The following is an 11,974-nucleotide window of genomic DNA, read 5'->3' as shown; positions in this document are numbered from 1 at the left end:
AAAAACCTAGTTAGTACTAGTTGCAGCATATTTAAGACTTCACGAATTATATTCGAGTCTAGTGTTAGGCTATTATGATTATAATACCGTGGTTTGAATTTCGAGACCTCAAGTAGAATTATTACCTTACTGTTGTAGATATGTTTGAACCCTATTGTTTTTGCCACCCATTTTGATATTCGTGAGTTTGATTATGCGACCTTCATGTATAGATGGCAAGGATGCGCTTTACCAGACGACGGCCGTTGCGTCGAGATGCTAGTCCGGATGCTATCAGGAACTCATATTTTACTTATCGCCAATGCCACGGTGATGACTTAGGCCAATTCTTGGCCGGCTTCCATCGACACTGGGTCGCTGCAAGAGACCATGGGATATCGGACTATGACGGAATGGAGCGGCTAATGGATTTGCTGCCATCAGAATGGCAGGGATGGGCGAGGATGATTTCCGCTCACTACATCACTCGTTCTGGCAGGTCCTATGATTTGCATTATGACTTCTCTGGATTTACTGCTGAGATCCAGGCACAATTCACTCGTTGGGGAAATGCTCCTCGAGGGCCGTATACACGTCCGGGAGACCTTGCTCGAGTCGGAGTACCTTCGCCCGACGAACTACTGGACCCACTTCCGGAGCCGACTCCACCAGCAGCCCCTATCTTAGGGCAACCCAGGAGGCACGACGCTGAGGCAGGCCCCTCTAGGCCTCAAGCCTACAGAGATTTTCCACCCGGCACGGGTTCAGTGCCATTAGTCTGTGAGCCACCATTGTCATCGAGGCAGTTGAGCAAGGCAGAGATAGCAGCCGCTATGGCCGACGTGGACAGAGTCTTAGCCGATACCATGGATTTCCTCAAAAAGGGCAAAGCCCCGGCCATGGACGACCGCCCAACTCTTCGAGTCACCTTGAAGATGATTCGCTCAGCCATCATTGGCCAGGCAGCAGGTGAAGGAAGGGGGTGAGTCGCACCCATCTGGCGGAGAAACAGATGAGGACCCAGAGGAAGATCCGGAAGAGGATCCAGAGGAAGACAGCCATGCCCCGACCCAGGGATCTTGTACCCGATCTTCTTAGACCGGTTTATATATATATATCTAATAGGATGATATTTAAATATCCCAGAAACATAGATTGATCTGATGCTTTTGTATGCCATGTGTCGGCATAGACTTTTGACTAATATTAGGACGGAGACGCGAAACCTTGGGACGTTCTGTGATTGAGTACTTTTTGTAATGGCTTCGCTGGATAGCCAGTTCATCATGTGTGGTACTTACATAGATCTTTGAACCTAGATTTTTTTATGATGATGTAAAGTCCTCATTGAGGCAATTTTCCCTATGTTATATATGGTGACCTTATTGGTCTTTCGTGGCAAGTCATTCCGCTATGTTTTATTTATATGTTCGCTTAAGTTTTAACAGGAGCAGAACTCGATGAGTTAAAGAGTAACTATAGAAATGATAGTATGTCCTTATTGCATTTTAATGCGCTGACAACTTATGTTTTGACCTAATAGAATGCCGCCAAAACGAGGACGACCAAGAGGAGGGGGCAGGATTCCCCGAAATGAAAGAAGAGACCCAGAAACAGTGCCAGAACCAGAACCCGAAATAGTTCAACCACCTGTTCAGCCAGAACGACGGATTGAAGAATTATTCTTGCGACAGAACCCACCTACCTTCAACGGGACAGGAGACCCGGCAGAAGCTGAAACTTGGGTTCGCGCTATTGAACGCATTTTCAACTTTCTGCGTTGCACCGACCAAGAACGTCTGACTTGTATGTCCTTTCAGTTGACTGGGTCAGCTGATTTCTGGTGGGAAGCACGGATGAAAACGATGACAGCAGAGCAGTTAGAAAACCTGACCTGGGAACAATTCAAAGCTGGTATATATGACAAGTATATACCCAAGAGCTACCGCAAGAAGAAGGAAGCTGAATTTTACAATCTAAAGCAAGGGAAGATGTCGGTAACTCAATATGACAGGATGTTCTGCGATATGTCTAGATATGCGCCGGAACAAGTGGACACAGATGAGAAGATGGCTGAAAAGTTTTGTGCCGGTCTGAGGCACGAGATTAGGATGGCCTTGGCAAGCCATGGAGGATTATCTTATACTGAGTCGCTCAGCCGAGCGTTAGACATTGAGGCAGCCATGCCAGGAGAAAGACTTGCAACTGTACCTGCTCCAGCACCTCTACATGATCAAAATCATAATCAGAATTTCAAAGGGAAGAGGAGATGGGACAACAGTAACCCGAACCAAAGCGAGAAGAGGCCATGGCAGGGACGGGTCTTCCAGTCACAGGGCTATGGAGGTCAGAGTGCACCGAAACAGATGGAAAATAACCAACAGAGGGCCCCACATTGCCCCAAATGTAACAAAAATCATGTGGGAATCTGTAAGGCCGGCAGTGATAGTTGCTATATCTGTAACCAGAAGGGGCACTATGCAAACCGGTGCCCGAATAAGCAACATGGAACGAGTTCAAGGCCAAACCCACCTATCCAGGCTCCGCATATTCGAGCAATTCAAGCTTTGCCGCAACCATACCCAAGGCAGCAACCACAGTATCAGCAGCCACAGCAGCACCAACAGCTACAGTACCAACCACAACCTCAACAACAGTATCAGCAACAGGCCCGCCAACAACAGCAGCGACAACAGAAACAACATGAAAAACCTCGTCATGCTAGAGCCTATGCTATGAGGCAGAAGCAGCCCGAGAACAACCAGGGAAACCTGGCAGGTATGGGCATGCTACTCAATACTCCTGTTGTACTTCTATTTGATACGGGCGCATCGCATACTTTCATATCAAGTACATGTGTTGATACATTAAAACTTAAAATGGAAAGAGCTGACCAGGAGTTGAGTATATCATCACCTATAGGAGGAATGACGACAGTAGATCATGTGTGCTTGAACTTAGAACTGAACATAGGGTCACACAAGATTGTAGTGAACAACTCCTATGTTATACCGATGGGAGATGTGGACATAATCCTAGGAATGGACTGGCTAGCCGAGAACTATGCCACCATCCTTTGTAACGAAAGACGGATATCGTTTCGACCCCCAGGAAGGGAGCCGTCACATTTCCACGGAATTAGTATGGGAAGAAGAAAGATGATCATCTCCGCCCTACAAGCAACGAAAATGATGAAGAAGGGATACCCAGCTTACCTCGTATACTTGCACGGAGAACTGGGTACTGAAAAGAGTATAGAAGATGTAGCAATTGTACGGGACTTTTCAGATGTATTTCCAGAGATTCTGCCAGGGCCACCACCGGACAGACCAATTGAGTTTACCATTGATTTGGAGCCCGGGGCAGCTCCCATTTCGAAGGCACCATACCGGATGGCTCCTAAAGAGTTGGAAGAACTCAAAATACAACTGCAAGAACTTTTGGAACTTGGATTCATTAGGCCAAGTGTATCACCTTGGGGTGCACCTGTACTTTTTGTGAAGAAAAAGGATGGCACATTGAGAATGTGCATAGACTATAGGGAACTGAACAAAGTGACACTGAAGAACAAATATCCTTTACCAAGGATAGATGACCTCTTCGACCAGCTCAAGGGAGCAAGCGTGTTCTCGAAGATTGATTTGCGGTCTGGTTATCACCAGCTGAAGATTCGACCAGAAGACGTACCTAAGACGGCATTTCGAACTAGGTATGGCCACTACGAATTTGTAGTTGTACCATTCGGGCTAACTAATGCGCCAGCCGTGTTCATGGACCTCATGAATCGAGTGTTCCATCCGTATTTAGACAAATTTGTCTTGGTATTCATAGATGACATCCTAATCTACTCGAAGAACGATAAAGACCATGAGGAACATCTGAGAATTGTTCTAGAAACGTTGAGGACAGAGCGCCTTTATGCCAAATTCAGCAAGTGTGAGTTTTGGCTCAGCGAAGTCACGTTTTTAGGACATATTGTATCATCAGAAGGGATTAAAGTGGACCCCGAAAAAGTGCAAGCAGTGCGCGAATGGAAATCGCCTACTAACCCTAATGAGATAAGAAGTTTCTTAGGATTGGCAGGTTACTATAGGAGGTTTATGGAAGGATTTTCCAAAATTGCAAGGCCAATGACGCAACTACTCAGGAAGGGAATAAAATTTTCTTGGACAGAGGAGTGCGAGAAGAGCTTCCAAGAACTTAAGGAGAAGTTGACTACGGCACCAGTATTAGCCGTCCCAACAGCTGATAAGGAATACATGATCTACACAGACGCGTCCAAAAATGGACTTGGTTGCGTGCTGATGCAAGAAGGAAGAGTGATAGCATATGCGTCACGACAGCTTAGGCCACATGAACTGAATTACCCGACTCATGATCTGGAGTTAGCTGCAGTGGTGCATGCGCTGAAAATTTGGAGGCACCACCTATATGGAGTTAGGTGTGAAATATTCACAGATCATAAAAGCCTGAAATACTTTTTCGAGCAAAAGGACCTCAACATGAGACAGAGGAGATGGCTCGAACTAGTGAAAGACTATGACTGCGGTATTAACTACCACCCAGGCAAGGCCAACGTAGTGGCTGATGCATTGAGTCGTAAGACCCAATCTAAATTGGGAGCTCTCATCACTCGAGAGACGGTGCTCATAAGGGAATTTAGCAAAATGAGCATAGAAGTGGTTAAACCACCAGGGACGATAGCAAGCGTTGTGGCAACAGTACCTAACTTGAGGAAGATGATCGTAGAAGCACAAAGAAAAGACGGGAAGATGGAAAAACTACGGGAAGCAGTAAGAAAAGGAGACGTCAAGAATTATCAAGAAGCATCAGATAATGTTATCCTCTTTGAAGGAAGAATATGCATCCCCCACGATGATGAGCTTAAGGATAAAATCATGAGTGAGGCTCACGATACCCCTTATACTGCCCACCCAGGCAGTACTAAGATGTATCAGGACCTAAAGAAACACTTTTGGTGGGAAGGAATGAAAAGAGACATAGCGTCATTTGTGGAAAAATGCCTAGCATGCCAACAGGTGAAGGCCTTACATCAAAGGCCATATGGAAAATTACAACCGTTGGAAATTCCAGAATGGAAGTGGGAGCACATAGCAATGGATTTTGTGACCAGTTTGCCCAAAACAAAGAAAGGAAACACTGCCATTTGGGTAATAGTGGATCGACTCACAAAATGTGCTCATTTTATACCAATACCGATCACACATGGATCAGACAAGCTAGCTCAGTTGTATGTTCGAGAGATTGTACGCTTACACGGTGTACCAGTGTCGATCACTTCAGACCGAGACTCAAAATTTACTTCTAGATTTTGGATGAGCTTACAAAAGGAGTTAGGCACGAGGTTAAATTTCAGCACCGCCTTCCACCCGCAGACAGATGGGCAGTCTGAAAGGACAATTCAGACCCTCGAAGATATGTTGAGAACAGTGGTGTTAGATAGAGGTGGAAGTTGGGAAGTAGTGCTGCCGTTGATTGAATTTGCCTATAATAACAGTTACCAGGCAACTATCGATATGGCACCATATGAGGCATTATATGGAAGAAAATGTAGATCACCGCTTTATTGGGATGAAGTGGGTGAGAGAAAAGTTTTAGGACCAGACTTGGTCAATGAGATGGTTGAGATAGTCCGCCAAATCAGAGGGCGAATAAAGGAGGCGCAAGATAGACAGAAATCTTACGCTGATGCACGCCGAACCGAATTACAGTTTGAAATAGGAGACAAGGTCTTCCTAAAGGTATCTCCTACCAAGGGAATAACTAGGTTTGGTGTCAAGGGAAAACTTAGGCCCCGATTCGTAGGACCTTATGAGATTTTGGAAAGAATAGGCCCAGTAGCCTATAGGTTGGCATTACCGCCAAGTTTTGGAAACGTTCACAATGTTTTCCACGTATCACAACTCAGAAAATACGTTTTCGATCCAAAGCACATAATCCACCAAGAAGAGATGATCCTTTGCCCAGACTTGAGTTATGAAGAGAGACCAGAGGCCATTCTAGATCGAAAAGTACAACAACTCAGGAATAAGGCAATCACATCAGTGAAAGTCTTATGGAAACACCACGGACAAGAGGAAGCCACGTGGGAGCTTGAAGACAAAATGAAGGATAAATACCCCGAACTGTTTTAGAAGAAATATGCAAATTTCGGGACGAAATTTTTGTTAAGAGGGGTAGTATGTAGTGACCCGCTCTTTTATAAATATTAAATCCAGTAATGAGTGTTTATTTATGTTCATCAGTGAATGAAAACGGTTATTATTCTGATATGAATTCAGCTTATGATCCTGAATTTATATTGTTTAAGCAGTCAATGATATTATTTCAGAGTTATAACTGACTTAGCAAAGTCACGTTATTTATTTAAGCGAGATGGAATTAGAATTTATTTTTACTCAAGTCGTGGATTATTTCCGACTCGTGAGTTAATTAAATCTGCGGATTTAATTTATATATCAAGACAACGAACAAATTAAATCTACGGATTTAATTTAGATTCATTTTACAACTTATCGATTTTAGCGAGTTATCACATGTCGAAATCGAGATTTATGTAAATATACAATATTCCAATCACATTGATACATTGATGTCCACAACTCATAATAACATACAAAGTCATCAGTATCATTACACAAATTTTCTTTTTGCTCCACCATGCTTTTCTCCCCATTCATACAACACCACCACTCAACACTCAAGTGCACTCCATCGCCCCTTTGCCTTCCTAGCCTACAAGTTCAGCCAAAACACTCCCTTAATCACTAGCAAACCAAGGGAAGTAATTAGTCTAAGATGCTGCCAGAAACTCCAAGGTGAGATTTGGCTTTCATTCATCCGGTGCTCTGCCACTTCTAGGTAAACTTTGGCTACATTTTTTTTTTTCCATCTTCTTCCATGATTTTACCTGTATTCATTAAACAACAACCAGTACTACCATTTTCAGATTCAATCATTTGATACCAGTTAACACTTGAAAGAGTGAGAGATAGAGCAGTTCAAATTTTGCCAAACTTCAACAAGATCCAATCAACTTATTTAACTCAGCAACAACGGCAAACCTCTAATCATTTTCTAGGTATATACTACTGTTTCAGTTCATTTTCTCAACTCATTCAAGCCACATATATTGTCATCATATCATAGCATAATCGATCATCTATGAAGTGCTTAAGGAGATGGAACGAATTGTAGGCATACTTCACTATACTTTATAAACACAATGAGATTTCTTAACTTCATAAGCAAATGAATCAAGATACAATAGTAGAATGAAATAGACTTAACTTTAGAAGAGAAGAACGTTGGGCTGCACTGCGGGCCGCTGGACCTCAAGAACAGCGGCAACGGTGCGACGAATCAAGCAGACGCCGGCAGCGACGCCCCTAGTCGTCAACGACAGCGCTACTCGCCGACTGCACAGTGCCGGTGGTGGATCGAAACGATAGCAGCGGCTTCCCCAAAACGGCAACACACGAACCACGTCGGTCCAGTGGCGACGACAGTGGCGGAAGTCTCGAGCGCAGCAGCAGCGGACGCTCGGCAACGGCGTTCTGCCTTTTCTAAAACTTAGGGCTCGACGACGGAGGGAGATTCTGAGGACGAGGGAGATGAACGGCGCCGCTCCCAGGCGGCGATATCTCGCCGAAATTTCAGGGCAGCGGAGGCGCGACTGATTTTATGGGAGCAAGAGGCGGCGAATCTCCCGGCCTTCCAGTTACAGCGGCGGAGGGATCGACGGTGGTCCAGAGATGGTGAGATCGACGATTGTGGTGGCCGATGGCTGCTACTGTTCGTCTGTCAAGGAGTCGGATTCACTGGTCGGCGGCGGCTTTTGTCGTTGCTGTCGCCGGAAACGGACGGAGAAGGGAGAGCAGTGGGTGACGACGGCTTATCGCAGCTGCTCCCCGGCGAGCTTCCGCAGCGGCGAAGCTTTGAGAGAGAGAGAGAGATGGAGGGAGACGGCGGCGATACCTATCATCGTTGCCAAGGAAGGAGGCCGGTCGACGGCTGTCTCGCCGGAGGAAGCCGCGGCGGCGGGACTGATGGCTGAGTGAGAGAGGTGAAGAGAGAGCCGAGAGGCAGAGAGGGAGAGTGAGGGCTGAAGCTATGTGTGTGTGCGTGAGAGGCGCAGATTTGAGGGAGGAAAGGAAGAAAAGGGCTAGGGATTGGGGAGTGGATTTGAGTTTGGGCCAAGTGATGGGCCGATTTTTTATTTAGTTGGGCCGAAAAATTTGGGCCTCCTATTTATTTTTGGGCTTTGTTATTTATTTTCAGTGGGCTTGAGTTGGGCTGAGTTATTTATTAATTTTGGGCCGATTTTAAATTAGGAATTGGGCTTCAGAATTTATTTATATGGACCGATTTTAATTACTGATTGGGCCTCTGATTTTATTTATATGGGCTTTGATTTAATTGTTGTTTTGATTTGTATGGGCTTTATTTAATTGAGTTGGACTCTATTTATTTAATTGTTTTGGGCCTCATCTTTTAATTGTTTTGGGCTCCCCTTATAATTCATAAATTGGGCCTTTATCTATATTATTTGGGCCGAATTATTTGAGCTTGGGTTTGTTTTATTCTAAAGGAAATGAGCTTCCAATTTAATTGATTGGGCTTTCACTTAAATTCGAATTGGGCCAGTCTTTTATTTAAATGGCCATTCCCATTATTTCTATTGGGCTTGAATTATTTTAAAGATTGGGCTGATGCTTATTTTACGATGGGCTATTATTCTAATCTCATTTATATTTCAGCTGGGCTGAGTTTTATTTAATTTTAAGCTCAGAATAATTCATTCTATTCTTGGGCTAATTTTAAATTATGGACTGAAATTTTATTTAGTTGGACCTTACATGATTTATTTATTTGAGCCCAACTATTTATTATTTAATCATTTGGGCCAAGAATGATTTAATTACTAAGCCCAATGAATTATTTTTAATTGGACCTTTCATTTTAGCTATCCAGGCCCATTTCTGCTTAATTAATTATTGAGCTACCTTATGTTGAGCCTTTTAATTATTTAATCTTATAACATTACTTGTTCCTATTTATTAAGCCCGATTAATTATGAAGTTATAAAGCGAATAAGTTGAAGTATTATTTATTTTCTATTGACTACGAGGAATGGGGTTTATTTAATTGGCGGATTAGAACACCTGAAGCGAACAGATTATTTTAGTTAATTACTCAACCACGCAAGATGAAACCTAGTTGGTATTTATTTGATCCGATAGTGAGGATTAATAGTAGTAATTCTCTAATATCATCTCGGAGTAATAAATCATGCATAAGGATCATGCATAGTTAAATACACATTCTCATTTGATGATTTTATTAGAGCAATATCTTATTTATATTCTCGTAATAAAGGTCAAGCACGAGATTAATAATCAGTCAAGGAGCTACTGTACCACAAAAAGTTTCTAACAGGTGGGCATTACTTTCATATATACCAAATGAGTTTAAATGTTACGTTCAAGCAAGTTATTTCATGACTAAATTAATTGAAGTTATTTCAAATATTGTCTTGCCATAAAATGTTTAAATTTCAGTATGATATCTATCTGATGTGACTTTTATTATGCAATCGAATTCGGGTCCTGAGCAGTTGATAGCTATCCTGCCAGGACTAGTGTACACCAGTGACCGTGAGTCATCTAGCGGGTTGGCCGGTCAAGTGACCGTGAGAGGTGGCCACCTCTCCGGCACAAAGTTCCAGATATGATAGATTACAAGAGAACTTAGACTGCAGTCAAACTTTAAGAATCACAAATGAATTTAGTAAGCTTGGGCCTTTTAGCGAAAAACTCCCTTGCTATACTGTTTATGATGGCATGACAATTTACAGTTTTAAAGCATGTATTTTTTTTATACTTAGGCATACGTGCCCACTGAGTACTTTTGTACTCAAGCCCTGCATATATTTCTAAATGTGCAGGTTGAGCAGCTGCAGATGGTGATGAAGTGACGAGCGGGATTCTTTTATCTTATTATGTATTAATGAACTCTAGGGTTACATGTCTTCATACATGTAATTAGAATCATATTCCGCTGCGTACTCAGAAGTTTTATGTTTATTTGGCTAAGTCAGAGATATCTGAACTTACTAGTTATTTGAGTCTATACGACTAAACTTCTGTTATATTATAAATATCCCTTTGTTTAATGAGGAAATGCGATCCTTCCTTGTTTGATTATCCCCTTTCTACCCCGCTTCTAATCTCCCTCCATTAGTCACGATTTCCCGGCTTAATTATCCTTAATTAGGAGCGGTCGTGACATAGAGTCAGCCTCAACCCACAAATGCCGCCAGCCTCGGGTATGAGCAATGTGAATAGCATAGATCACAGCCAACAATTCCGCCTCGAAAGCTGTCACGACCGGCCTTAATTAAGGATAATTAATCCGGGAAAACCATGACTGGGGAAGGGAAATTAAGAAGCGGGTTTAGAAAGGGGCGCATAAAAGAATACTCAAAGAGTTTGAATACGCGTGAAATATTCCTTAAAAAGGAAAAAGGCATAGTTCACATAAAAAGGGTACTCAAAGAACTTGTATACGCGTTATATTCCTTAAAAGGAAAAAGGCATCGTTAGAGGCTTGGCTAAAACATTATCAGAGTTTGCAACGGAAGGCGTAACTGAAATAATCAGTGTTTACAGCGGAATGCATAACTGAGATACATGTATGAAGACATGTATCCTTTCTGAGCCTACTTTAAGTTCGACAAAAACTCCACTCAGCAACAACACTTCATCGCCCATCACAGCTCAACCTGCACAAACATAAACATCGAAGGGCTAAGTACAAGAGTACTTAGTGGGCAGTTGCCAAGCATATAACATAACATTATTAACAATTTCACAATATCGCATAAGAGGCATGAGTTTCTTTCATATTCTTTTCTCATTAAACATTTCCAAATTCTTAAATAGCATAAGGGCATTCTTCATCATCAATCTTCATTAACAAACATCGTGTCGTGGAGAAGGCCTTCCCCAACGAACACGGGCATCGCACCGTGAGGGGGAGCCTCCCTCAGCGGTCACGGCATCGTACTATTGAGGGAGGCCTCCCCCAATAGACGCTGTAACACTGGCATACTGGCATCGCGCCGCGAGAGAGGCCTCTCTCAGCGGACACGGGCATCGCGCCGTGAGGAAGGCTCTCCTCAGCGGACACGGCATCGTACTGTTGAGGGAGGCCTCCCCCAACAGACGCAAGCATCAAACATAGGCATAAACTTATCAGCGTAAAGCATTCAAGCGTAAATAAGCGTAATCAAGCGTAAATCATTTAGCGTAAAGCATAATAAAGCATACCACACTTGAAGATCCAATTTGCATTTTAAAGCATAACACATGCATAGCATTTTATTTACGCGTAAGAAATTGCCCACCTGATCGCAAAGTTTTGCTAAGTACTGTGACTTCTTGAATAGTTCTTACTCTCGCGCTTGACCTTAATCACGAGAATGTAAAATAAGACATTGCCTCGAGGAAAATTCTCAAATAATGAGAAAGCATAATTAACTATGCATGAACTAATCTTCTGAGCGATAATCGGGAATTCTACTATTAATCCTTGTTAATAGATTTAACTAACTTCCGTCCAACGCGGTCGAATAGAGCTGTGATTCTTCCTTTCCCATCGGAATATTCAAATTGTAAAATAGATCTCGCATTTGTACTCGATTGAAAAATGACTAACTCGGCTTTAAACGAGGTGTGACCTTGTAGAAATTATCGGGCTTTTCGATAGAAACATCATTACTAGCGTAACCTCAAATAATTAATAGGCTCAAAAGAGAGTAGTCAATTAATTAAATAAACCAGTGGCTTTAAAGAAATAAATGATAATAGCTCGTTTTAAAGTCCGAAGTCCAAAAACATTAATTAATAAACTGGGCGGCTCATTACTGAATACGAATCGGCTCACCCACTGATAAATAATTGGGCTCCATCAA

The 11,974-nt window shown here is 42.8% G+C and overlaps 2 long non-coding RNA genes across 3 annotated transcripts; one reads left to right on the top strand and one right to left on the bottom strand.

Moving 5' to 3' along the window:
- Positions 1-6,537: 6,537 nt before the first annotated feature.
- Positions 6,538-8,141, bottom strand: LOC130986586 (uncharacterized). Its single transcript, XR_009089312.1, has 2 exons — positions 7,291-8,141; positions 6,538-6,910 (listed from the first exon to the last, which is right to left on the bottom strand). It is a non-coding gene; the product is annotated as an uncharacterized LOC130986586 (long non-coding RNA).
- On the top strand, positions 6,740-10,171 carry LOC130986589 (uncharacterized). Of its 2 annotated transcripts, XR_009089318.1 has the most exons (3): positions 6,740-6,861; positions 6,950-9,438; positions 9,947-10,171. It is a non-coding gene; the product is annotated as an uncharacterized LOC130986589 (long non-coding RNA). The 2 variants fall into 2 exon arrangements; XR_009089317.1 differs by having other exon boundaries at positions 6,770-6,861; positions 6,950-10,171.
- The last annotated feature ends 1,803 nt before the right edge of the window (positions 10,172-11,974 follow it).

The sequence above is a fragment of the Salvia miltiorrhiza genome, chromosome 5 (genome assembly GCF_028751815.1).
Source record: "Salvia miltiorrhiza cultivar Shanhuang (shh) chromosome 5, IMPLAD_Smil_shh, whole genome shotgun sequence".
NCBI lineage: Eukaryota > Viridiplantae > Streptophyta > Magnoliopsida > Lamiales > Lamiaceae > Salvia > Salvia miltiorrhiza.
This window is presented reverse-complemented; position numbering and strand designations above follow the sequence as displayed.